Raw genomic sequence first — 27,482 nt, 5'->3', positions numbered from 1 at the left:
AAGGTGGGAACAGATTAATTTGTATTTAGTTATTTCATATAGCAAATAATGCTTTGAGATGCAAGAACGTTGACATATGTGCTCCGTCCTGAAACCCATTAAGTTCTTATGTTGAAGAATGACTATGCATTTTTCTTGAAATGTCAAAATTTCATTTTTTTGTTTTAGCTGTAATTTTTCTCAGCAGCTATCGGCCCAATCTGGTTTTCTCTTTGCTTTTATTAAATTTACATTTGAAAGTTTTATAAATTTTAATTAGGAAGAGTTTTTTGAGAACTCACAGTTCAGAATATGACAGCAATTTCTTCAATTGACATGATATATTTTAATCACAATGTTAGTTTTTGGCTTACGTTCTACGGAGTGCTTCTTCTCCGGTTTCTTGTTTGTTTTCATTCTTAGATTCCATTTTAAGTAGCGACTCCTTCCAAATAGGAAGTCAACTTCAGGCAGTCCAGCTGTTTCAATTTAGTTTGAAATGTGAATTATTTTAAGTATGCCCACAAATTACTAGAAAAACAAAGGCTAAATTGTTTGAATACCGTCATTCATAATTGAAAATAAAAATTTGTGAAATCTGACTAACCTACATTAGGACAAATACTGAAGATGTAGTATACTTTAAAAGATGTAAATGCACCATTGAGGTTATTTAAATGAAATTAAAACCAATATAAGGCTAAAACATCAGGTATAATTTGATGTCAGTTTTGTCTTTGTAGACGAGCCCCGTCCAGAGATATAAGCGTTTGAATGAGATCACTTTTTGAAACAATCAGATTCAAGTGCTTTAATCGGTACGAGTATAGTGAGCGAATATGAAAGAGTCGGTGAGCGGTAAATATACCATCTCTCCTTTAGCTAATCAGCAGCAAGAAACTTTTATATAGGTCATAATAAATGCTATCGCTTGTAAAACACATTGTCCATGATATCGAAGATTCTCGTCATCAGGACATTTACCGAACTATTAGATGCTTGCATGCTTCGTCGACCCGTTTTATTGACGAACAACAAAATTATAACGCTTCCGGTTCTATCGAAAATGACTCAGAGTTTCTTAAGCATCAAGTGGTTAAAGATTGGGCAGAGAGCTTATGGTTGAAGCTGACAAGCGTCAGCAGCATGAAGCTGCAGAGGAAGATTGAAGAATGAAGGTAAATCTATCTTTAACTTTGAGTCTCCTATGTATATATATACTAAACTTGAAGTAAAAATTTTAGTAGGCCTACTCATGAACACTTTTTTTTATTATCACGAATCATCGTTTCGTAACTTTTTTATTGTCTCACCTAGCTAAAATATCCGCATCGAATTTCCTTTGGCAGTTTTAGCTAGTAAACTAGATTTATGATCAGAATTTATGTTCACTTCTCACTTGTAGAAATTGAGGAAAAGTGATTGATCTTAATCTATATAACTACCAAATTAGAAGCTTTCAGTAGATACACATTAAAATGACATATTTATGAACGACATATATTTATTACATTTGTTTTATTGATTACAGGATGTTTATGTAGCATCACCAGCGGTGCTGTTGTGTCTGTGTTGAAACTGCCATACACGGGAAAGAAAGACATGATTGTGCCTTGCACAAACCATGGTATGTTTCGTTTGAGTTTACTGCAGTAGAGTAATTTGCCCTATTATATGAGCTGAAACTATGTGAGCGGCCACGACTCGAATGGATGCTTTTAATAAAAATATTTTTTCTGAAATGGAAATTTTTTCGCTTGTAAAATTTATATAATAAAGTAATAATGTTGAAGATAATGCAAAACATGGTTTACGGAACATATTGATGACATCATCGCCCCGCTGCCACTTGTGCTAAAATCTTGTCTGATAGATAGATCTCCAAAGGTAATCAGAGCTGTATTAACAGGTACTTTTGCGTAGCTCGAGTCGATTCCAACAGACCAAATATTAAAAGCTAATCTGAAAATTTTATGCTAAACGCTACTAAGTGAAAACAGGTGAGTCCAAACCACAAACCGCCAACCAGGTGCAAAAATGGTTTTATTAATCTTTGCCAAAATCGGTGAGTTAATTGATTTCAAAGAAGTTGATGTTGTTTTGCATTCACTATTTTGGTCAACTCAAAAAACCATTTGTTTTGTACTTGAATCAACTAATCAAATGTGATTGGTGAACTTTTTTCTACAAATTGATACTAATAATGACTAGTTAATGCTGACTATACATGAAATTTTAGAGATGCAGTTGGTTTCGCCATATTTTCGAACATATTATTTTCAAAGATGCGGCTGGCTTATTTTATTTAGTAACTAGCTTCCGGTGTGGGTAACAACTGAGAGCTTAGCTGATACAAAGGCCTCATAATAGGCCTCATCAATAGGAGATAGTAAGTTAACTCAATGACCTTATCACCGTAGATCAGCAGAACCGTAGTCGGTACTCAGATGTTTACACAGCATTTAGAGAAAACTAATATGACAAATTTTTAATTATCTTTATTTGAGGCATTTGATACATTCATAATAATGTATCTGTAGTTAGATTTAACATTGTATTCTAGCAACCATGAGCAAACACAAAATAAAGTATATGCCAATAGAAACGCGTAGGAGTGGACTTTTATCGCAATAGCCGATGTGAATACAAAAGATAGAGACAGACTGTCTCACTATATACATCATTTTGAGCAAGTCTGGGCACATCTTTTTTTTAGCACATTTACCGCAATCAATTTTGGTCGATTTTAATCCTCAAATATCTCGACAGTGAGATCCTCTAAAACTACGAACAACATCTCAAATGATAGAAAAACATTGATATTGTTTGTTGAAATCAACTAAAATTTGATGCAATCTTATCTTCAAGAATAAAGATAAGATTATTTCTGCTAGTCGAGGCCTCTGCTAATCAAAAATAAAATGGACGAAGAAACCAATGCATGAAAATGTTGACGAAGCATTACTAACTTGGTTCAAGCAATTGTAGGACAACAATGTGACTGTGAATGGGCCAATCCTACTCGAAAAAGCTAATACATTTTTTCAAGAGCTGAACAGGGGAGCGATCAAAAATAATGGGTGGTTTTAAAAAAAATATTAAATAAGGATCAAAAAAAGTAAATCATTAGCAATCAAAATTAGAAAAAACAGTACTCAATTTTACTTGCGCAAGTATAGGATGCATTAAGAACACCCCTGGATGTAACAAACCATCAACAGTACGTTATTAATCTAATGTAAAATACTAGATATAGCACGATTTTTCTGATTCAAACTTTGGTTAATTCAAAATATTTGACTTGATTTCTTTGAGTTTGAATTATGTAAACTCCATTGCGGTTAATGGTTTAATTATAAAACTTACCTATCATATCTGAAGAAAACTTGGGCAAATAAAAATAATATATTATTTAATTAGGGGCAAGACATAAGACTGCACTTGTTATACTGAAACATGTTTTTGAAAGATTAAGTTTCACTCTGCACACTGTATACCATATAGTACGGCTCAACTTACTACTTGTAATTGTGGTAGAAACAGTTTATGTATGCACTGTATGACGCAATTCTTTTTACAGGAGCGGTAGTAGTGAACTTCCTTTGCTATATAATTCCTTTGCAATAGTGTTATCATGTCTGAATTATTTCCAACTTATTTGCTGCAAACATCTTACCTCTTGTGATTATATTCAAATTTTACCGTTGGTTACTGTAATAGCACACACCAACAAATGATAATCAAACAACGATCTGCATTTTTTGGCAGATGAATGGTTTGATTAAGAGAATGCAGAGGAATCCATTTACGTTTTGATTGGTTAATCATTGGGCTAATCATTGAAAGCTGGATGAAGGATAATTATGAGTTTGCTATCTTCTCACCTTTGGTTTCTTCAGGTCGTGTAAGACTCCTCACGACATGAGAAGTTCTCTGATATTTTGATTCACCAGCAAACCTCATCCAGCATTCAGTATCGTTATATGCATGACTCAACAATGCGAGTTGTTGAGACGAATTCAATACAATTGTAATGAACCTCTCAGGCTTTTGTAAATAGGCCTCAGTCAGGCTTGGGGCCACTAGTGAGTATTGAGCGCACTGCACTATTTGCTGGCTAGACGACAGTAAGGTGCACTAGGCACTGCACTAGCACTAGTGCATGGCATAGTAATAATATAAAATGCACAAGTTCTCAAGCACATAAAATTTTGACAAAGTTCTCCTACGTGAGGCTCTCTTTATTCCATTACCTAGTTCGTTTATTCTTATGCCTGCTCTATTAAATATCATCCAATGAATATATGAAGGTTAAAGTTGCTTCCACGCTCTGAGGCTATGAACTTGCTTCTAGCTTAATGAGTTGGTGAACAACTATCCAGAAAATGGCAGCTTCGCAAATAGAACACTAGAACAATCACAATGTTGAACAAGTTCGAAAATCTGCTAGCATCATTCTATCACACACAAATAGTCTACTACGTGGCCTGTTTATTACAAAAAGGCAGCAGCCACATAAACTCGTCATGAAAATACATCAGGCACACTTGTATAAGCAGCCATAGATTTCACTGACCTAATTTGGGTCTATCCAAGCTTCGGCCAAATACTGTATAATCAAGATATAAAATTTAACTTAGAAAAAGCTTTAGTAGATTTTATCAGAAATCATCGATATTTTTCTATCAGTTGCAACTGTTTTTGAGGTTTTAGGTAGTTTGGCCACCAGGGTGTTTCAAGATATGAACTGACAAAACTTGATTGCAGGTAAAACACTCAGATGAAAAATATGTGCGAAAATGACATCACTCTGCGCTTGGCGGCCTGTTTCCCTCATTACTGATATCTTCTGTTGCATTCAAGTTGCAGCATTTTGATATTACTCCTTGGCAATAATTTCATTCCAAATATATTTTTTTAAATTATGCTATACAGCAATAGTAAAACAAAAGAGAAAAGGATGACAGTTAGCCGCTGGCAGTTAGCAGTTATAATGTAAATTAAATGTTTTAACAATTATTTAATTTATATTACACTAACAGCACTTACTTAACACTACTAGTTCTTCTATTCAGACCAAGTATTCTTGCTCAGACTGACTGAGTCACTGACTGAGTGGATGAAATAAAGCAGAGTCAGGTATGGCTGATAACTAAGTCGAGTAAATAGTTCGAGGCCATAGATTTGTAAAGGGCCATTTATGCCTGGCACCCCCTTATTTTGTTGTCTCAAAATCGGCGAGGAACGATAATAAAAAATAGTTAAAAAAAATTGTGAGAAAAAAGTTAGTTTTCATGGAGGCTGCCATTTGCTAGTTGTTTCCTAGAGACAATCACACAATGTTACGCAATATGCGCAGTTCCCATTGATTTCACATCCCAAAAAACTGAGTTATGATAAACTAAATGTAAAAGCTGAAGATGGCTCTGAGAACCATAGCAAGTCAGCCTAATAATGTGAATATTATGTCACTGGAATCAGCACCATGGCACCTACAAGAAATGCACAAACTCTCATGAATTTCTGGGAAAACGAAGCAGCAGCTTAGTGTTTTTTTATTGTTTTTTCTTGCCATCACATGGTTTTGTAGCAGACTGCAATATTCTTACAACGATTACGATTTTACTATTATTTATACTACAAACATTCAAATAAATTATAATGTAAATTAAATGTTTTAATAATAATTTAATTTATATTACACTCACAGCACTTACTTAATACTACTAGTTCTTCTACTCAGACCAAGTATTCTTGCTCAGACTCACTAAGTCAGTGACTGAGTAGATGAAATAAAGCAGAGTCAGGTATGGCTGATAACTTAGTCTGACTGAGTCAGAGTAAGTTATCAGCCATACCACAACTAATCATCATCATTGGAATCTATCACCAGTGTCTCCTAGTATGTTAAACCTATGTTAGACATATGAATATGATGGTGTGGTCACAGTTCATCTACATACTGACTTTGAGTCTATGACTTAACGATCTAGTATGATGATATAATATGAATATAGTGTGATGTCTACTTAAACCCACCATTTATTAGTGGCAAGTTGCTTGTCTGACAGTCAATATGTGTAGCTTTCTAAATTCTACTGCAGTTTAAATCAATTTCAAGAGCAGCTTCAAGAACCAGATGAAGTGGAACAAGAAAAAGTAACAGATCCAGAGATCTAGACTGACACCTGCACATGCTGATGCTAGTTTAGTTAAACCTAAACCACTTGAAGGTTAGAAAATGTGTACTGTATGTATTCACTAGTCGCTTTATAAAAGCTCAATGATATTTTCATTTGCTAACATGACCCAGCGGCTGTAATTTCACATCTGAGGATTGTGAATTGAACTCTGCTGCACTACATACAACACTAATGAAAGTCATAGCTTATGGTTTATGATAAAAAGTTCTTATATTTATGTTTATATTTGATACGGGGTCTTCAGTAAAACCCGAAGTGTTTGTCATAAACTAGTGCTATGATAAGTTTTATATTGAGCTTTTTATTGGCTTTTCAATTCACGTGAGAACATCACGTGACAAGACAATAACCAAATTTCATGATTGCGTCAGAGAAATAAAGAGATTCCAATCTATGGCAGCTTTTCGTTTTTTAGCTTTTAAGAGTGTGTAATCACATTTCCACATATTTTGCACCTACAACACAACAGAGTAAGACATGGTGAATCTTTTGATTTCAAATAACTGTAATGTGAATTTTGTTGCAAGTCAACTTTTAATCTGTAAACTTGAAATGAAATGCAAGTGGGATCCCTGAGGAAAAATTGTGCGATGACTAATCATCAAACTTGAGCAAGAGGGAACATTTATCTTGAATGCAGAGGTGAATAATTAAAGACTAATCAACAAATGCAGTTCTAACCTTTATTCAAAACTTTCTCTATTTTTGCAAACATTTCTTCAGAATTGAAATAGAATTACCAAATAAAAACTTACCAGTATAATGTAGATATTGCTCATAAAATTCAAAGATGGCAAAAACAAAGTGAGAGCAAAAAGAAAGCAACTTTCTAAATCTACTTTATCAACACAAATTAGAAGTATAAATAAACTCATTTCTGCTAGTCAAGACTCTTCTACTAATCAAAGACAGATGAAGAAACAAGTGCATGAAGATGTGGGCAAAGGATTAATAATGTAGTTCTAGCGATTGAGGGGCAACAATGTCATGATGATGAGCCATTCCTATTTTAAAAGGCTCATAGATTTACACATAGAGCTAAACGGTAGAGCAAACACAAAGTAATGGGTGGTATTGAAAAATCCTCAAAGCCACAAAACCAAAATCATCGAAAGAGTAATCTATTAACACTTAAATTAAGAAATACAGTGTTCAATTTTACGTCCACAAGTATAGAATGTACTGACAGCACACAGGGCATTACAGACCATCAACAGATCGTTATTAATCTAACATAAACTACAAGATATAGCACAGTGTTCAGATCGTGCTTATCATGCTGAAACAGGTTCGAAAAAAAGCAGATTTCGCTTGGCACAGCACATACTATATAGCGTGGCTCAACTTACTAACTTTAATTGTAGTAAAACAGTTTGTTTATACGCTATACAGCAAAACTTTTTACAGGAGCGGTAGTAGTGAACTTCCTTGCTATAAAGTTCTTTTGTGGTAGTGGTATCATGGCTGAATCACTTGCCAACATATCTGCTGCAAGCATCGCACCTGTGGTGATTATATTCATATACTAGTTGTACTACCCTGCGTTGCTCAGGGAAAATTGAAGTTTTGTAATATTTGTGAACATAAGTCATTTCCACACCACCCAAGAGGTGGACAAATAGTGCATTATCCATTTTTAAGGTTTTGGGTTTCCCAGTAGGCATATAAACTACCGAAAATGTATACAACATTTAATATCTCAAAAATTTGATTGTTGTACATGAAGTTCATTACATGTCATTGGAAATAGAAATTCTCTAAGACATTTCATGAGAACGGCAGTTTGTGCAGATCGAAATGATTTACACAAAAACTAAGGCACCAATTAAAGTATTTAATCATAAAATAGTCAGCAAGCAATGGGCAAATAAAGTATGCTCTACCACAATAATTGCAAAAAAATATAAATTGATAAAAACGTGATACACAAACAAATAAACTAAAAAACATTGAATAAGTTGGATGAATAATAACAATGAAAAGTTACTGTTGCTGCAGAAGACCTTTTTGAAAATTCACCAGGCATACCGTCAGTGTATCACAGAAGCCCTTAAGGGTAAACAATGTTCTTTGTCTGACCGAATGGCAAGAAAATGTATAGGCCATTTTTACTGCTTACTCAGGATAGCGCTACATACAACTGTCTATGTGAAAAGCAAAGTGTTAGGAGGGGAATGCCGACAATTTTAGTGATTGACCTAGGGATTTGTTGATAGTCAAAGCAAATGAAAATGGAACAAGAATCTGAATACATTTAAATTGAAACAGCACATTTGTCGAGATTGGTGATATTCTAAGAAGAAAAGTTTTCTTACCCATCTCACTTCCAGTAAGCAGCGTTGCACAAACAAGATTGAGTGATAGACGTTCGATGATTATTCTTATACCATTTAAAGGTTCAGGTAAATCCAAATTTTGAAGAAGCATAACTGGGGCACCAACGTATAGTTGAAGATTACAAGGAGGCATACTGACAGGCTGTAAATAATTTACGAGTTATGAAGGGTAATTGACAGAGTCATTTTTTTCAACAACACAGTAAATGCTAAGGAATGAAGTCGTAGCCCTAGAAATCTTTTCAATAAGTAGTTCATTTATGGAGTCAACAGTGTCCTTTTTAGGTGCCAGAATTACTATTTCTGTCAGCCATTGGTGCCGAAGATGGTTTTCGTGAATATTGGAGTACACTTTTTGTAGTAAATTGTCTTCTGGGTCTACAATAAATCGGCAATTTTTAAAAAGAAAGATTGGCCCATTGTTAACTGGTAGCTTTCCATCACCGATATTTAAAAGCCAGGCAAAAAACTCCCCAGAAGCGTCATCCCCCTCAGATGCACTCTCATATTGTTGCTAGTTAACAAACTTTTACACAGGTCATATATAAGAGTCTTTCAAGCAAGCTGAGTTCATCAGCTGGAGTTCTTCTAGGTATGACCAGTACAGTCTGACGAAGATAGCCAGCAAGAAGTAAACATACACCACCCATGTAAGTTTGTCACTGTTATAAAGGTCTTTAATTGTGCAATCCAGAGCTCCCAATGTTGCCTTATGTGACATTGCGCAATCATGCCCAAACAATCAGTTTTGTGGTCTGTAGTAATTGAGCCAATCCAGTACCTTTACAAATGTTGCAAACAGTAGTCTTTAGGCGAGCTATGTCCAATGGTAGTGTAAACATAGAATGAGGTGTTTTCCCACCTTCCAGCAATGCAGCGGCTATACATAAAGCTGTGAATGCCGGTGCGACTTGCCGGGTAGATGTGATTAACAAGCAAAATATTGAGCAAGAAAGTTTTACCAGTTCCGCAGAGAGTGTCCAAAAGAAAGATTGCTTCATGCTCATTATCCGCAGCTTCTAAAACTTTCCCATAAACTAAAGTCTGATCAAATGTAAGGTTTGGTTCTGTGTTGCAAACAAATCTAAAAATCTAAGGCAAATACTGTTTTTTTTTGTACTTTATAACCTGTGTTTGGGTCCACCTGCCTAATTGTGCGACAATATCCACTTTTTCCTTGCCATTATGTGGTTGGGTCTGTAGCGCATTGTAGGAAATATGCGTTTTAGAAACTTGTAAGTCCATACTGTTGCTTGTGTAACACAATATTTTTCTTTTCAAAGTCCTATCCTACAATAACAATTGTTGGTTCGTCTAATCCGGGTGCATTATATCTCTGTTCATGTTCTCTAGCTGGTCGCCTATCTGCACGAATTACAAATTTTAAACTGCCATCTGCTAGACTTTACATCGATATTTTAAATTCTTGAACGTAGTTGTGGCAACGGAGAAAAAACTTTTGCAAATTCTGGACAATGCTACGCTTGACACCTAAAACATGCTGACATCTGTGATTCTGTTCTTTATTAGAATTTCCCAAGCAGAAAATTTGCAAAAGCTAACTTGTTGCTTTCATGTTCAGGTGAAAGAGCGATTCGTGCAAATGATAAATCTGTTCTCGTACTTCAAAAATGGGCACAAAACCTAGCTCGCGAACTTTCTCCAAGCTCTAAAAGATGTCATTGGAAAACAATCGTTATACTTGCAAATATTGAAAAAGAGTATTACGAAGTTGCTCTATCTCCAAGCAATAATCGTTTAAATGGCTCATGGGGCTCAGAAATTACTGGTATTTTGACTTTTCCATTGGCGCAACACATGCCTGTAGCTTCGTCTTCCCACTTGGGTGCTTAGCAATAGTGACATATTGTATGCATATTTTCAAACCTAGCAATAAAGATTAGTCTCATAGCTAAAGGAGCAGTGAGAAAAAATGCTGCTTTAAACATTTACTGCCAAGATGTACATCTTCTTGCAGCAATCCTATCTCGCTCACATGCCTGCCTCCGTTGATGTTGTTCCCCTGTTTCCAAAGATCATACAGTTGCGATTCTATCTTGATCACAAATTTGTCTTTTTTCACGTTGTTCATCGGCCTTTAAGAATGTTACAGTTGCAATCCTCTCTCAATTACACTCTTGTCTTTTTGCAAGTTGTTCATCAGTCTCTAGGAATTTTTTTGCTGTCACGCTCTTGCGATTATTTGCTCGTCTTAGTTGACGCCCCTGATCAGTCTTTGATGCTCGAAGATGTGATGTTTTTTCTCTGGCCGTTGCTAAGCATTCATTTTTTGCTGTTCAGGTTCCAAATCTTTAGCAGCACCTTTTCTCATGCTGTTTTCCATGTTTTTCTTCCCTTCTCTCTGACAAATCATTGCAGGTTCTTTTCTTTGGAGACATTAAATAATGGGTAACTTCTGAGAATTAATTAAAAAAATATGACAGAATATAGTATTATGTTGTAGTAGAAATATTATAGGAACAGCCTCAGTCAAGTATAGTTAAATAAAAAACTAATATTAATAATAAAAATTAAAAACAAACTAAGTAATAATAACAGTGGTAGAAAAATGAATAATGTTTAAACTTAAAACGCAATATTTAAATGGTATTTAAAGCTTATGTTTAAACTGGTTTTATAAACTTCAAAAGTTAAAAGAAATTTATACATGTAATAAAAGAATGTAAATTAATATACATAAATGTAAATATACGAGAGTCAGGAATAATTTATGTTTGTAACCTGACATGATAGTACAGTAAACCTTACAGATAATTTTGCAAGTGTTTGTTGTAAGATGTGATAGGAAAATGAATAATGTTTAAACTTACAAAACAATATTTAAAAACTTTTAAAAATGCAAATTGAAATAATTACGATAATGAAACAAACTGTAAAAGCTTATATTATAAACTTCAAAAGTTAAAAGAAACTTTTAAATGTAAAAAAAGAATGTAAATAAATATATATATATATATATATATTTCAATGTTCGATGTTCCATGGAGGTTTTCATGGAACATCGGACATTGCCAGCAACACTTTTCATGGAACATTGAACCTCCATGTTCCATGGAGGTTCGATGTTCCATGAAAAGTGTTGCTGGCAATGTTCGATGTTCCATGACAAGTGTTGCTGGCAATGTCAACAGTTGACAATGTCAAAACGCCAAAGCTCTACCAGAGACAACTGCAGTCTGGTGTGACTTTCACTTTCTGACAGAAAGAAAACCAGCACTGACCTGCGACAGAAATGAAGAGAGTCTACTGGAGTAAAACCCTCATCTTCAATAATGAGGAGAAGAGTAATTAAAAATGGATTGAGAGGATGTAAAGCAAGACGGAAGGCCCTGCTTTCAGAAAAGCGGAGGAAGACACGTTTGGCATGGGCCAAGATTCATTGCTCCTGGACCGGAGAGTGGCATAGAGTACTTTTCAGTGTTGTATCAACCTGAACTCTACAGAATCTCGCTGGAAATAACTAGTGGAGGAGGAGACCAGGTGAAAAGTTCAAGCTTCGGTGTATTTAGCCTACTGTGAAGCATCCCACCTCCGCGGCGGCCTGCCAAGGCGGTGTCGCGCTGTCACCAGAAATAAAGGCTAGCCAACAAAGTACTAGACCTCAATTTAAAACCCAATGGCCTTTTTCAGGGCCACCATCACTTGTTCCAAGAGTTTAGTTTGTAAGTTTTCTTCAATTGAGCAATGTTCAATGCTAAACCACTTTGAGCACTTTCACTATAGCGACAAGTTTTCCACCATCAGAGATATATTTTTTAGTAATGAAAAAGGAGTTGAAATGTGCCAGAATTCAAATGCATCTTTGAGTTGCTCACAAACTTCTGGGCAAAATGATGTATAACATTGCCTAGTTTTTTTATTTTAAGCACAAAAAATACCGATGAAACGTGACGCTTGTCAGACTGTTCAGAGGGTTGCCATAAATTAGCACATCACTGTACATGTACAAAGAAAGATCCTGAAACTTAAAAGTGATGTAAAAGAAGCATTTAAAATATGCAGTCAGAGGATGTAAAGTTATGGAAATATCAGGCCATTGAATGACATATTTTGGAATGTAATACAGATTTGCAATTATTTGGGATGTTCATTTTTGCACACACAAAAAATATATCATAAGTGTCATATGTTGGAACCAGATTATAATAAATGCTTCTCCCATTATTATATTAGCAAAAGATAGACAAACAAATTAGAATTATTGGCAGAATTTTATTAAATATAATATGTAAAAAAAACTAGAGCTCATTCAGAGACTTGGTTACTTTATTACAAATAGTGCTAACGTGTTTACATTTCTTTATGATTACTTACAGACAGCATCATATGTGAATGCAAAAACTTTGAGAGTAAGTCTGCGAAGATCTTTAATATCAATTTCAAATAATAGAGAAGCAATAAGAGGGAGCAACTACATCTGTTTTTGCATGAGTGATTTTGTGTCACCATCTTTTAAGTACCTAACAACCTTATCTGACAACTCTTAAACTAGTTCCGGATGTTATTAAAACTTAACCTCTTGCTAGTCTGGAGCTTTCCATTTATATTTCATCTGTGGTGTCTCCTTATTCATCTGTCAGCCATCTCCTTATCGGAACTGCTTTATAGATGTCAGCAATGACGTACAAGTCAATTTTTGATATTTTTGCAAATATTTTCAACGTATTTTTAGCAAAGAATTTTTTTTCAAATAATTTTATAATCAGTAAGTTTTACAAATAACATTGAATAATAACATAGAAAGCATATTGGCCATTGATATTACTGAAAGTTTATGAAACACTAGACTTTAATACAATCATTGAAAGACCAGCGTTTAACTATGATGTATACTGAAATATGGTCTCAGTGTTTCAATATTAAACTTGACTATTAAACTGTTCAGTTACACTGAATTAAAAACTTTTTTAACTAAAAAGGAAATCATTGCTTATTAAAATGACAACCTAATTAAAAATCAAAAGTCCAACTCATTTTGTTCATCTCTATGAGTAGTTAATTGTACTAATATTTGTCTTAACAATTTTGTAATTGAAATTATCATCATTCTATTTCGAGACAATTTTTTTAAACGGTGAAATAGCAAATAATTTTCCACAATATATAAGGCATAAAACTAACTATGTAGTATACTAAACATGTGACATGCTGCTCCGAGTGAATTGATTTATTATGATAAGTCAATAAATAGATTTATCATAGGAAGCCAACATGTGTATTTATTTATCGTTGAAATTAAACGTATTAACAATCAAATTTGTACATCTTCTTATCCAACTACAAGTTTGTTCAGACTTAGTGTTTTAGGGTCACTAAAGTTCATTGAAATCGATGGTCATCAATTAATGATACGTTTGGTCTTTGATATACTCATTCTCTTTTTTGACATCACTGTAGCAGGTGTCTAGCCTTGTCATACATTCATTTGTTGACTTTTTGGCATTACTAAAATGATGAATATGCAGCATAGAGTTATGAATCTGTAGCATAATAGTTATGATCTGAGAGATTTTAGGTACGGGTTGTTTAAACGATTGAAATTTCCAGATCATTTTTCAGTCTATTTTAGGATATATGTTCTGATCAATTCTAATAAAATCAGCCCAATAAAATACAATCAAAAAGAGTTAAACGGAATAGAACAAAGAAAAGGAAAAGAGAGAAATTGGGCTCAGAGTGGGCGCAGCTGATAGAGAGGGTAGCGCTGGTTGAAAAAAATAAAGAGAGATAAAAAAAGTATAATGGCAATGAAAGCTAGTTTATTAACTTAAATCTTAGTTTTTGTTTTAAAAAGGATTCTTAGTAATAATTATAATATATTTACAGTAATTCACACATACCATTTAACCATATCAGCAAATTTCATTTAATCATAGAATTGTTGTAATAAAGAACTTTTTGACTATTTCCATCATAATAATTATACAGCATAGCCACCCAAAATTAATAAAACTGCAAAAAATATAAAAGAACCTGTTATGTAAGTTTCATGGCCCAAGTTTAATTTTTGACAACCCTTCATCAATACAGTTGTTTGCTGCCAAGAATTAAGTTTTACCAATTTCTAAGAGCATCCATTTTTATTGTTTAATAGAAACTCAGTAAGTGCAACAAAATATTTAGAAAAGACCATAAACCTTTGAATCCAGAATGCACTCGCAAAATCAATAATAAAAAATAAACTGTCAGAAATACTAGAGCACATCAAAAACTAGTTAACATATGTATTCCACCTCAATGAGTGTTATATAAAAGGCAGTTGTAATGCGAAGGGGCTTCTTGTTTTTAAAAAAAATCCCAAAAAATGTTATTCAAAAATATTATAAATTTTATATCCATTACTTGAACACAAATTCCCTGTGATTGTTTTGCTATGACCAAATTTGGTACGATATATTGTTGCACACTTTCATTCAATCGGATTCATGGTAAAAGTAATTTTTGGTCTTGAGATTCTGATCAAGTACATTTGATTTCAGCAGTGAAAACTTTAAAAGATTTGTTAAATGTATATTTCTTTAATACACTAAATTGGTCAGACTTTTTATGACTTTGAATGTGTATTTAATATTATGTAATGTAATTTAAAAGATTTTACAACTAAAAACACAAAATGGTAGTTTCCAAAACATTTATGAATGTGCACTACCTAAAAATAAAAAGACACACAGCTTTCATTTTCAATGTATGTTAAATGTTTTCAAGGCTGTAGGAAAATATATAGTTTAAAATAAATTAAATAATGAATTATCTAAATAAGTGTTACAAAAACTACGAGTGCTCCAACTATTATAGTGCTAAAAAATTAGTATCCTGTTTTATACTTGTCGATGGCACTTAGCTGTAAGTTTTTTCTTGTCAGTGAAATTATTTGTTTAGCTTAAACTGAACCCTCTTTTTGCATTATTACTAAATTTAAAGCATTTACCAAAATAACAAATTCATTAACCTTCAAATAATTTTTCAAAGCTGTATGCGTGTAATGCAATGCATGAGCAAAAAAGTAACAATATTCCCCGATTTTTTTGTCAGAGTACAGTTAGGCTAAATACTGCTTTAATTTTTTTCTTTTTGCAAAATGTTAGCAATATACATGTAACAAGGATATTGCTGCGCAGCATCAAGCTGCTACAATGACACATCAACTTTCCTTGTGCCACCATCTTTCACTACCACGGCGATACACACCTACAGCAGAATGCTGTCGCCAATTTCACGACAGTCTTTACTGCCAACCCGTAGGCAAATCAAACGAGCAGCTTCGCTGCTACCCAATGGACTCTCAAGTCCCATCTCTACAAAGCAAATTGCTTGTCAGTAAAAGCACGGCAATACCGATGATTAGCTCACTCACTCTCCTGTTGAGCCTTCTGTTTAGCGCCTGATTATATAGCGAGAACTGTTAGTCTCTCGGCTTTCCTGTGAAAGGCTAGCTTTTCAAAGCCCTGGCTTTTCATAAAATCCAGCCCTGGTTCTCCATGAAAGCTAGTCTCATGTTACCGGCTAATCGCTGAGAAGCCTTGAACATTTACATGATATCTCACACTAAGCACAACACAAATTCATGTATAATGTAAACAACAGCTTAATTTTGTTAGACATTGTTTAGGTATATCTGCCTGTTTTTAGCAGAATTTTTTATGAAAGCAAACAACACAACATGTTCTTCTGCTGTTACTCTCAAAGTTGTCAGTAGATGAATAAATACATTAATATAAAAACTAATAAAAGCTGTCATTGTGTAGCTGATCTAGTGGTATAGAACTTATTAAAACTCCTTTAATATCATATAAAAGTGACCATCTCTGCTCAGCCTTTTATGAAAATATACTAGCTTACTAGAGAGAACTTACTCAAACTGTGTCTTCACATGCCGGTAGTCCTGGTAAAGACTGCAAATAAAATTATATACAGCAGCAACAACCAACAGCCAATAATTTCCAAATATACTATAGAGTGTCTAGTCTAACTAGTATTCAAAAGTATTACTCATTTTAATAACTCTATTGTTAGGCGTTTGTATAACTCTATATATATTACAAGGATCTTCAGAATACAGTTGATAGCTAATTTGCAGTGCACAAGTTCATCATCTTTATAAAGAGACATACAAGGTGTCGAGAAACATAAACTGATTATTTTGAACTGTGGTGCAATGAAATACGTTAAACTTGTGCCAGAAATACAAAGTGCTTTGTCATGAATGTTTAAAAATGATATTATTATAATTCTTACTTGCTGTACGTGGTCAATATGTCTATATACAAGCTATAACTGACTTCAGTTTCCATGTATTTTCTTTTCTACAAATAAAATTAGACTAAAGACATAATCGTATCACTAGGTTGTTAGAAGTAGAAAATACTATGAATACACAGCTAACAGCTCAACAAACTGCATTATTCAAAGATTAATGAGAAAAATGAAATTATATTAGGTTCTGTAAATGAAATAGATATAATTATAATAAAAGTGTCTCACCATAGTGTCTTCTTCAGCGAGTGGAAAGCATCCCCGAAAGTCAAAGTCACTGATGAAATCTGTAAAAGCTTCTAGAAACTCTTGTTTTTGTTCTTCTCCTACGAAGGTATGCTTTGTCACTTGATGAACCACTTCATTTCTGATTCCATTTACTTTGTAGGCCAAACGCTGCAATTCTAATCGTCTACCATCACTTGAAAATTTCACAAATAGGCTTATCAGCTCAAACATTGAAATAGAATATCTCTGAATGATAGCTTGGACTACTTCCTTCTTAAGCGCTTCCATGATGACTTTGTCAGCGATCAATGCTATGATCAGTGCTACAGCTGACTCACAATGGTGCGATAAAAAATTCTCAAACATTTCTTTATTTTCACTGCACAGCTTCATAACTTTTTCAGGCCATTGATAGGATTTATACGCATCATAAACTTGTTTGAAGATTTGCAAAAAAGATTCATACTGCGCTAGCTGGTTCGGTCTTTGAGTCTTACTCTGCCATTCCCTAAATCTATGTTGGACATTGCGTTCGTTTTGTTGTGGTGAACTACCATATATTAAAGGAGTTATGTCTGCAATGAAACTGTAATCTTGCAATGCTGCAGGATTTTGAGGAGTATTTGGCGGGAAAATTATATTTTTTAGCTCATTTACTGGGAAAGGCTCTTTCAAAACATCAGCACTGATTTGTGCTCTCAGCAGCTGAGCTATTTTAACATCGTTTGCAATTACAGTGACTCCCAAGTCATTTAACTGTTGCCAGTTGGTAGCATTAAAATCTTTTTTGGTGATCTCATCAAAACTAGCTGTGTTTCGGACTTCTGTCATCAGCTCTTCATATTCAGTTTTCACGGTAGGTCTAACATTAGTCCTTCTCGGTGCACTTACCACTTGTCTAAAAGTCATATGCAATCATTTAGGTTCATCGAAAATAATAGTTTATAAAATTTATTTTAATGCAGAATAGCAAACTCACTTTTTTATTGATACTCAAAGTGCTGCTAAAGTTTTATTGTGATATTGTAACATATATAATATATATTATATAATAGCTGTGCAACCCGGCGTTGCCGAGTAATAAAAACATCTTTGAACAGAAAATTTATTTATATTTAACAGACCATAGGCAAAATTTACCATTTTAACTTTTAAATTTCATATCGTAAAAAAAGATTTTGTGCAGTTCAAATAATTTAAAAGAGAGAATAAAAGATTTGTGAGGATTTTGAAACTTTTTCAAACAACTACAACTTTTAAGTTTCATATAATGAAAAACATGTTTTGTTGAAGTACATTAGAAGAAAAAAGAAATCTGTAAATGTGTTTAAATGTAAATGTGAAATCATTAGCAAGTAATGGCTAAATACAGTCTGTTTAGCTATGGTTACAATAAAATTTACTTGATATACGATTATATGATTTTCGTTCATTTCAGTGTCGGAATCATAAGGTGAAAATATGGTATAGACGTTCAGAGCGGTATAGAAACTCATAGTAAATATCTACTGCAATCACTGCCTGTCAAAATCATCAAAATCATCATCATTAAAAAGTAGTAAAAAACAATATGTTATTCTTACTAACTATGGTTACGTACAGTATCTTTAGCACATTTTGTTAGTATAATCTGCGAAAAAATGTAACATTACAATGTACTACGTGCAGAGTTCTTACCTTCAAGACAGACATGTACAATAAACGCTGAATTTAACTTGTATGAGTTTAGCCTACTAAAAACATAATTGAAAAAGTTTCCAAATACATTTTAGTAGTTTTTTAACTAAAAGTTTATAAAATGCTATGTTTTAGTGATAAAACGTTTAACTAAAAGTTTTATGACTAATCTGTTTGCGAACCGTCATTCCTATAACGGATGACGCTAAACTGAGATATTATCGTCAAAATCTAGTTCTGAAAAAGTTTAATCTTTATGTTGTATTGCGAAAAAAACAAATTCGCTTTAGTATGGCAAAGGTAACAAAGCATGGTATTTCATAGAATTAATATAACTCTTATCAAAATTAAAGAAACGTAGTGTGGATGAGAAAAAGGTTTTGGAGCAACTGAATAAATTAGGAGAGGAAATAAATGTACATGTGAAATAAATAGCAAAACAGATGATTTTGTAATTATACGATTAATACGAACTGAGAAAACCTAATAAAAATCGCTATTTTGTCAGTAATCAGTACAAAAGTCGCCAAATTTTAATTTTGAGAACTTTTGTTGAACTCTAGCAGGATCTGAAATTTTAATTCCAAAAGTTATAATAATTATGGCTGGACGTACCAAAGGATGACAGAAAACAAATTACTAACTTTGAGAAACATATATATAATACAATATATATATAATATATTGAAATTTCCTGAAACTTTATATTGGCAGTTATATAGGCTATATATTACTATATTATATATTAAATAACCAAAACATTTAAACCGTATGCTGTTTGCAAAATTGTGCTAGTGCAAAATAATCATTGAGCAGCTGGTCTTTTCATTGACGCAGAGATTGTAAATATTAAATCAACAACTAAAGTGTCAGATTTCTTAGTTTGCATTTAAAATGTTTTTGCAAGTCTTTATTATAAAAAAAATTACGCATTATTTAAATAAAAGAGTTTTAATATTAGCTAGCAAAAACATTGTAAAAAGATTTTAATACAATATATTTTGCGGAACTTTTAACCATGTTTTAAATATCTGTTGCTAACATTTCGTATTATCACACTGGCAAAATAACATTAATACTAAAGGCGTTTCTAAAACAGTTTTTATATATCAAAGTATTAAAACTAAATAAGCAAAGAAAAAAAGGCTGCTTTAAGTAAAAGATAAAAGCTTGTAGAATTATTAAGTATTTTAATCATCTTTCAAAGTCATGAAATAAAGATAAAGAAAACAATAGAACTTGGAGAAAAATTGGAGAGCTGTGAAGAGAACAGGCTTTACTATTATAATGTAACACTAGCATCTTCAGATAATAGTACATCCTAAGTTGCTCCTGAAAAGCATTTTAACCTTTTATGTAAAAAGTTACAAGTTTTCAGATAAGGTAAACCATTTCATAGATACATATAAATACAGAGGGTTAGAACTAAGCATTATTGACTTCATATCATGGTGGACTTCTGATGATTCCAACAATAAATCATTTCGGTTTTCGGGCATTGCCTAGGGTGTGCCAAAATCCCTAAGAGCCAGAAAACCGACATTCAAATAGCTCTGTTTACAAAAGCTGTTTCTAATTAACAGGATAAACCAATAAAATTAATTTTTGCACAGGATGGTAAACCGGAAATTTAAGTTCCATTTCTAACAGTTTTCAAATATCTTGATTTACTTCCTCCGTCAAAAGAAAAAATATTTATTAAAACGATATCGAAAAAAATTGATACGGCTCATTTGTCGGTTGGTAATAAATGATTGTAGTGCAAATGAAAAGTTTTATTACACTAATTATAATTTTCCAGTAGAATTTTGAGTGACAAAATTAAAAATAACATGTGTCCAATGGATGTGCTGTAAATGAAAGGATGGATCTACGGTAAATGGTTTTACAGGTTTCTTGAAATCTTATGAACTTTTATAGTTTCAGCCCGAGTAATGGTAAAGTACTGTTTTTTTCAGTTTGATAAAATTTTTTGCTGGTTGCCCAACTATTTTACTAGAGTTCTACCAAATATTATTGTATTTTAAAACATTATTTTACAATACACAAAGTTGTTACACTACTGTAAACAGCTGTGTGTAAGCAAATGCATATATCATCAATTATCACTTGAGACTGGAGCTGATCTTAAGTTTGTCCCCAATTATGTGTGTAAACTTTTTGCAAGCTTTAGATAATCTAAATGTTTGAGTACGAGTAAACATTTTGGCAGTATCCGAGTTACGTCCAACACTACACGCTTCCAACAGATTGTTTTATTTTTAAAAGACTAATCTACAATGTTTATTAATTTTAAAGAAAATGTGGAGTCAATGATAAAATGTATGACTTACTGCATTGTTCTGGGCACTGAAGGTCTTCCGTAAATAGCAATTCGCAATACATTTTTTTTCTCATTGAAATCTTTATGGCTAGCTTTGTCTATCTGCAAAACAACAAATAATTTAGTGAGTAACTTCTACATGTAAGATGTGTTACTGTAGGAAACAGCTCTATCACAGCTCTATTTCTAGCTCTTTCTAATGGAATTACCTCCAGATAGTAGAATAAGTATATTCCTAAACAATTAATGCTTTGCTCATTGCCTTTTTAGTTAGACTACGCAAAGGCTGTAATTTTCTGTTCCAACAGATCAATCAAAGAGCAACAAAGAAATCGTCCACGTAAAAAACATCTGGCTTAGCTAAAGTTACCATTTAGTGCATCTGATTTTTCAAAACCAGCTTCTATCTACCCTTTTCACCATTTTAGGCTTTTTATCTTTGTTTACTATTACATATTTGTGAGTATAATACTGATGTAGGAGTTGGCTGAGTTTCATTTTGTGTACATTGCTTAACTATCTCAGACCTTTTCATTGAGAAGGTCAGCTACCGATCGTAAGCCTGCCAGCTTTAAGATTTCTATTGTTGTGATCTTGTTTTGCCACTTGATGTTTATGATATCTCGCAAGGTCCTCACTATCACATCATTTATTTATTTTACTTGAGCTTGAAAAGCATTCAGCTCTCTTTGCCATGCAAGAAAGTTGACAGATTCACTGCTCTAGACACTTTACATTTCACCCTGGATGAAATGCGCTTGTTTACTCTAAAGATTTTTGCTCATGCTTGACAGCTGCAGCCCTAGTTTTGTGTATTGATGAGTATAGCTCTTTTTTGATCTCAGAAACTTTATCCACAATTACAAATTACCTTAGGAAACTTATATTTTGCTAGTATTTAGTTTTGTGAGTAGCATACAGAGTAAAATTTTGCTAAAACTTAATTTCGCAGCTCTGATGAGTGCGAAAATATAGTGATGTGAAAATAAATGCAGTAGAACAAACATAATTAGATTCCTCAGGTTCAGTTCACCGGTAGGAAAAAAATGTTCAATTTGGGACTAGTTTGTATTTGTGAATCGCAGGTAGAATTGTGTGGGTGAGATCGATAATGCAATTTGATCGCTTGCTGCCATTTGTTTCTTGGACTATCAATAAACAAAGCTATTTAATTCCGCGTTTTCGCTCATTCGTTATAATAGTTTAGTTTTGCTCAGGAAGTTTTCGCGAGAGGATGACTCCACAAAAATGCGAAAGTTAAATGAGGCGAATACATAAGTGTCTTAGAGTAGGTGAACCGTTTAGTTTTAACTAGTGGTCTTTGGTTAAGAATAAGATTTTAGATTTAGGAAGAGGAAATAAGGAGCTTGACTGTTTGGTACATACACTCTGTATCTTTGATAGTAATCAGTATCTTTGATCAGGTTGGTTTATTCACTGTGCATCCCAATGTTTGTAGTGTGCCCTAGAGTCTAGAGCATGGGTGGGTACTTTTATTGAGCATAAGGCCACTTTCAGATGATAATTCAATAAAAAAGGTCACCTATGTCCTAACACTTTTAACGACCAGTGCAGTCAAAAGAATGTTTACTTTTTTATGTCACCGGTTCTCAGAATGTCAATGCTTATAGAGTGAACTTTTCAATATCGGTTCAACATTATAAAAATGTAAAAATTTGTGGAAGCTTAAAGAAACTCAACTCTGTCTGGCTATTGCAATAAATGTAGGCCTATTATTGAATTTTAATTCTCGTTGAAAGCAAATAAACATGAATTAGTATATATAGAAAGCAAAAATAAGATATTGTCAGCATGATAACAGCAGTTTATGTTTACACATGACTCCTTTAATGAGACGCTAGGCATTGAATGGCATCCATTACTTGAGTGTACCGTGGCGTCATGTCTGAAGCAGAAAGTTGTCTGTTTTTATTTTTGCCCTAATGCAGGCAAAAAAAGAGTTGTTCACACCTGTACGTGCTTCCAAACATGTTCATGATGTGTGCTACAAAAATCTTCGGTTTTTGGTATTTCAGACAGTTAAGTGTATGACAGGCGTGGGTGAGATCTTGACCAGAATTAGACAGCGGCGACTAGATGAGATCATTTCTAAGTTCAATCAGTTTCAGTTGACGATAAAGTACAATATCTTCTACAATTAGCACCACTGAGAACAGACAGAGCTTTCTTTTTATATCCATGAAGTCATAAAATCTGTCTTCAAATCTTTGCTTCAGATCACATAATACCAGCATACCTTACTAGCTGCTGCAGTGGTTCACTTGGCCGATTACAACGCGTTCAAAAGCTTTGTGCATCAACATTGTTCTCTCTCAACTGTGATTCCAACATTTCAAGTAGACCATGGAAACCACCAACATACACATCACTATTCAGCTGATTTTCACCTCGCAGTTTAGAGTTGAGTTCATAAAGATGCAGGATCATATCCACAACAAAGTCAAAGTTATCCACAAATTGGACATCATGAAACTCAGGCAGCTCTTTCTCTTGCAATCTATAAAATTATATTATCACAGTTTGCAGACTGAAGGCTCGGAGTAACATCTTTTTTTTGATAACCAGCATAATTGAGCAAAATACAGAACATATTCAAATTCTGACTTGATATCATTGAGAAACTGGTAAAACTGAATCTGTTTCAACCTGATGTGTCTGTGGCAGACAGATGACAACATCATTGAAAACACTTACAACATGATCCAGATCCATTGCCTTAACAGCCAGGTTTTTCTGATGTAGAATGCAGTGAAATTGGAAGAAAAGTGGGTTAATTCAGTCTTTATTGAGCTCTTCTATTAGCAAACTAAGCAAATCATGGCAAGGGCTCCATTCGCTGCTATAGAAAAACTTTTAGCTGAGATCAAGTTTTTTTCTGCTCTACCACTTTTCGTATTTCAGCCAACACATTTTTCCTGTTTTACGGCCATGCATGTTGCACAGAGCAAGCAAATCTTCAGTATTAGTGAGTTCTCTGTCTACTCCACAAATAAACTCAGCTACCTGTGATACCTCTATTGCATCTGTCATTTCCTTGAGTGCTATGGATTAGGCCGTAAAAGCTTGCAATTTCTCTTGTGGCTGTCACTTGCACAGCCTTACTCAAAACTTCAGTTCGACAAGCTACTGTACAACAAGACAGGGTTATACCTTAAAAAGTTTTCTTGGCTTTTTCTTCAGAGCACATAGCAACAGCTGCATTTTCAATTCACTGGCTCATTAACTCTCCATCAATAACTGGCTTCCCGCAACTGCTGATTTGGTAAACTACAGTATCTTCATGCTTGCTAAAGTGGCCTTTTGGCTGCTCTCAGTAGAAGTCCTCATCATATTCTGCTGTGTTCTTTTGTTGCTGAGTGATATCACACTTGTTGCCCTTTTAGCATTATTGGACATTTGTCTATATACTGTTCCATGCTTAGCATTGAAATGTATCTTTGCACTGCTTTTTTCAAAGGTCTTGATGATGTCCACACACTCTAACATGACTTTTCATTTCCATTTGGCAGTTTCATCATAAGAAATCCATCGATCCACTCTTTGTTGAATTTACGTTTCTCTTCACCTAAAGAACGCTTTGATTTCTTTTCTTCATTTGCAATTACTGCACCTAAAAACTCACTGCCACAGAGTTGCTAAATAATATGTTGTAGAAAGGAACTGTTGGAGGGATTTCCTGTGCAAAAAGAGGACTTCATTTTTTCTGGAGGACCAGCACAGAGATAACCCAATAATGCTGCATTGTTACATCAATACAGAAAGCCACGCCTACTTGATACCATCGATCGATTTTTGCAGTATTCAGATTAGAAAATAAGTAAAAAAATTTTATCTTTAGCTAGCAACAAAAAGGTCGCATTGAAGCAGCAAAGAGGCTACAGTGGCCAAAAGACCATACGTTGCCAGTGCTTGCTTTAGAGTCTATCTTATGAAGCAGTACAATAGACTTTTTAAAATTCATGAATAACCATTTATGCCATGAAGCGGCAAGCCAATACTTAAGCAATTTCTGGCTTTCTTGTAACCGGTGGTTTATACTAAACTTTTGAGGAATATTCGTAGCAAAAGAATAAATGTTAGAGTACTTACTTGTGGCCCATCCATCTTCCACCAGTTACTATTAATATTCACAAAAGATATAAAGTGGCCTACACCTCCTTGTACGTAGAATATCGCAGCACGCAGATGATAGCTGATCCCGCACATCTGAATAGTATAACATTTACAAGGTTAGGGGTGTGTTTTAGTTTGTCATATCAAACACTGCAGAATTTTACTACATTTAAAGTAGCAACAGCTCAAATGCATTGATAGTTAAAGTCAAGGCTATAATTGAGGAATAATATTCATTATAACAGTTAAACAGGAGGTTAAGGTCAAATTGACAGTATGTCATACCACAATCAGCCATAAAACTACAATAAAGCTCACTTATTTTTAGCCATAAATTTAACATCAATAAAATCAACAAGCACTCCTAGAGGTAGGGGTATTTGTCAGGAAGGCTATCAGCTTTGATGAGCTGAAAAATAATTTAGGCAAAAATAAACTATCTTTGAAATGTAGTTGTATGTCAATATAAACTAGCCAATGTACAGTCACAAAGTAATCGGCTTACGATGGCTGTAGTGTTTGAGACTTATACAATAAAAAAAATTTACTGATAGTCTCCTGGAGAAATGCCCCTAATTAGAGTTTATATCTGCAAAGTTAGAAATGATGAAAACTTTTGAAAATCTTTTATTCCTGCTTACTACATGGCATAATTTTAAGTTGAAAATAGAAAGTCTTTTACTGAGTCTTTTTTCATCCATTTCTAGATTTCAAAATTGTTATTCGTGAACAGATCGGTGATGCTAATGCAAACTTATATTGTCTTTTACTTATTTGAACTAACTAATTTGCGCTTCTTTTCACTTCAATTACAGCAATTCGTGAATAGCATTGTAAGTTTTCGTTTTTTATATGGCAATTTCATATTTGAAATGTTAATTTGATGCATTACAAAATTTTAAAACATTTATATAGCAGCATTTTGGGACAATCGTGCTTTCAGCTTCCAGTGTTTTGGTTGTATGCTCAATATACTTTGTGGCTAGTGCCATCCGCATAAATGTAATGCATTTGTATTTTTACATTGGATCTGTGTAAATTAAATCTTTCGGATCAGAAGAAGGTGGAGAACTCTTGACCTTGCACAGCATTGAGAGTTTGTTCAGGACCTAGTTGGACAGAGTACTGAATACTGGATATTTCCCTTAATCGTTCAAGGCAGGGTGCAGTATGCCGACCGGGCATGCAAGAATTCACTGCATGGCATACATACACGCTAGGACACTTTATGGTAGAAAAGACCACAAGCCATCAACAATTTTCATAGTACTTTCCTGATATGGCAGCAACTGTTGGAAAGTTGGGTCAAAGGTGATAAATAAGATGAACAGCAAAACAGAAAAGGTATATGCTGTACGGTCTTCACAAAAAGTAGCCGTTAACTTAGTCGACCCTGTTCCAGAACTGTTGTGCAACTGTCACAGAACGGTGTTGGCGCTTACAAACCATTTAACCCGTTCACAGGATGCTCTGGTTTTTTCAGAGACCTCATTGCTGATAGTGGCTAACATGCTTAACAGAAAAGTATTCTGCTACCCAAAATCACCGGAGCAAATAAGTACTGACCAAAGAGTTCAGTTTGAATGTTAGTTAATGGCCAAACTCTGCTTGCTCTGAAGAAGTCTACAAGACACAGACTGCTCCCCGTTACCTTCAGGCCAATGTTACATGTATGTTGGAGAAAACTAGCTAAGACCTAGGAAACTATCTCAGGGCTTTGTTATCAACAAAGGTCAAGGATGAGTAGGTTATGTTCTTTTCTTAATATATGAGAGTGTAGCAATTGCATGTCAAACTACGCAATAAAAAAACAGCAAACAATGGTTTTAAACAGAGACCTAAGGTTATCGGGCCATCTAGAGTGTTACCCCTACCACCTTTTTTAGCACGTGAGCACGCGATAGAGATCTATCGCAGGTAGAAAAATGTACATGACTGACGCAAGCAAGCAAAAGTGAAGTTTTAGAAGGAGCATCATGATGAGTCAGCCTTCATTGCAGCAAGTGACTGCTTGTGGCTGTCAAACAAATGAACAAGAGAAATAACCTTAAGCTACAAACCAAGGTGGTTTGTCCATATGATAATATAAAGGCTTCCTCAAACCATAGATAGTTGGTGCAGAGGCATGGTCCATCTTCCATACTACGTAGAAGCAAGTTAAAACCTTACTATGCCTGTTAAAAGGAGCCAGATGATAGCCAGCTGGCTGGCTGTCTAACTAACTCAGGTAGGTGAGATGAGGGTCCAGGATGAGGGTTCATTATTTCTGAATAATGCTTACATCATACTCAGGTGCTTATCTATACAAATATGTCCTTGATCAGTATT

This window comes from Watersipora subatra, chromosome 3 (assembly GCF_963576615.1).
Source record: "Watersipora subatra chromosome 3, tzWatSuba1.1, whole genome shotgun sequence".
NCBI classification, from domain to species: domain Eukaryota; kingdom Metazoa; phylum Bryozoa; class Gymnolaemata; order Cheilostomatida; family Watersiporidae; genus Watersipora; species Watersipora subatra.
Note: the sequence above shows the minus strand (reverse complement) of the source record.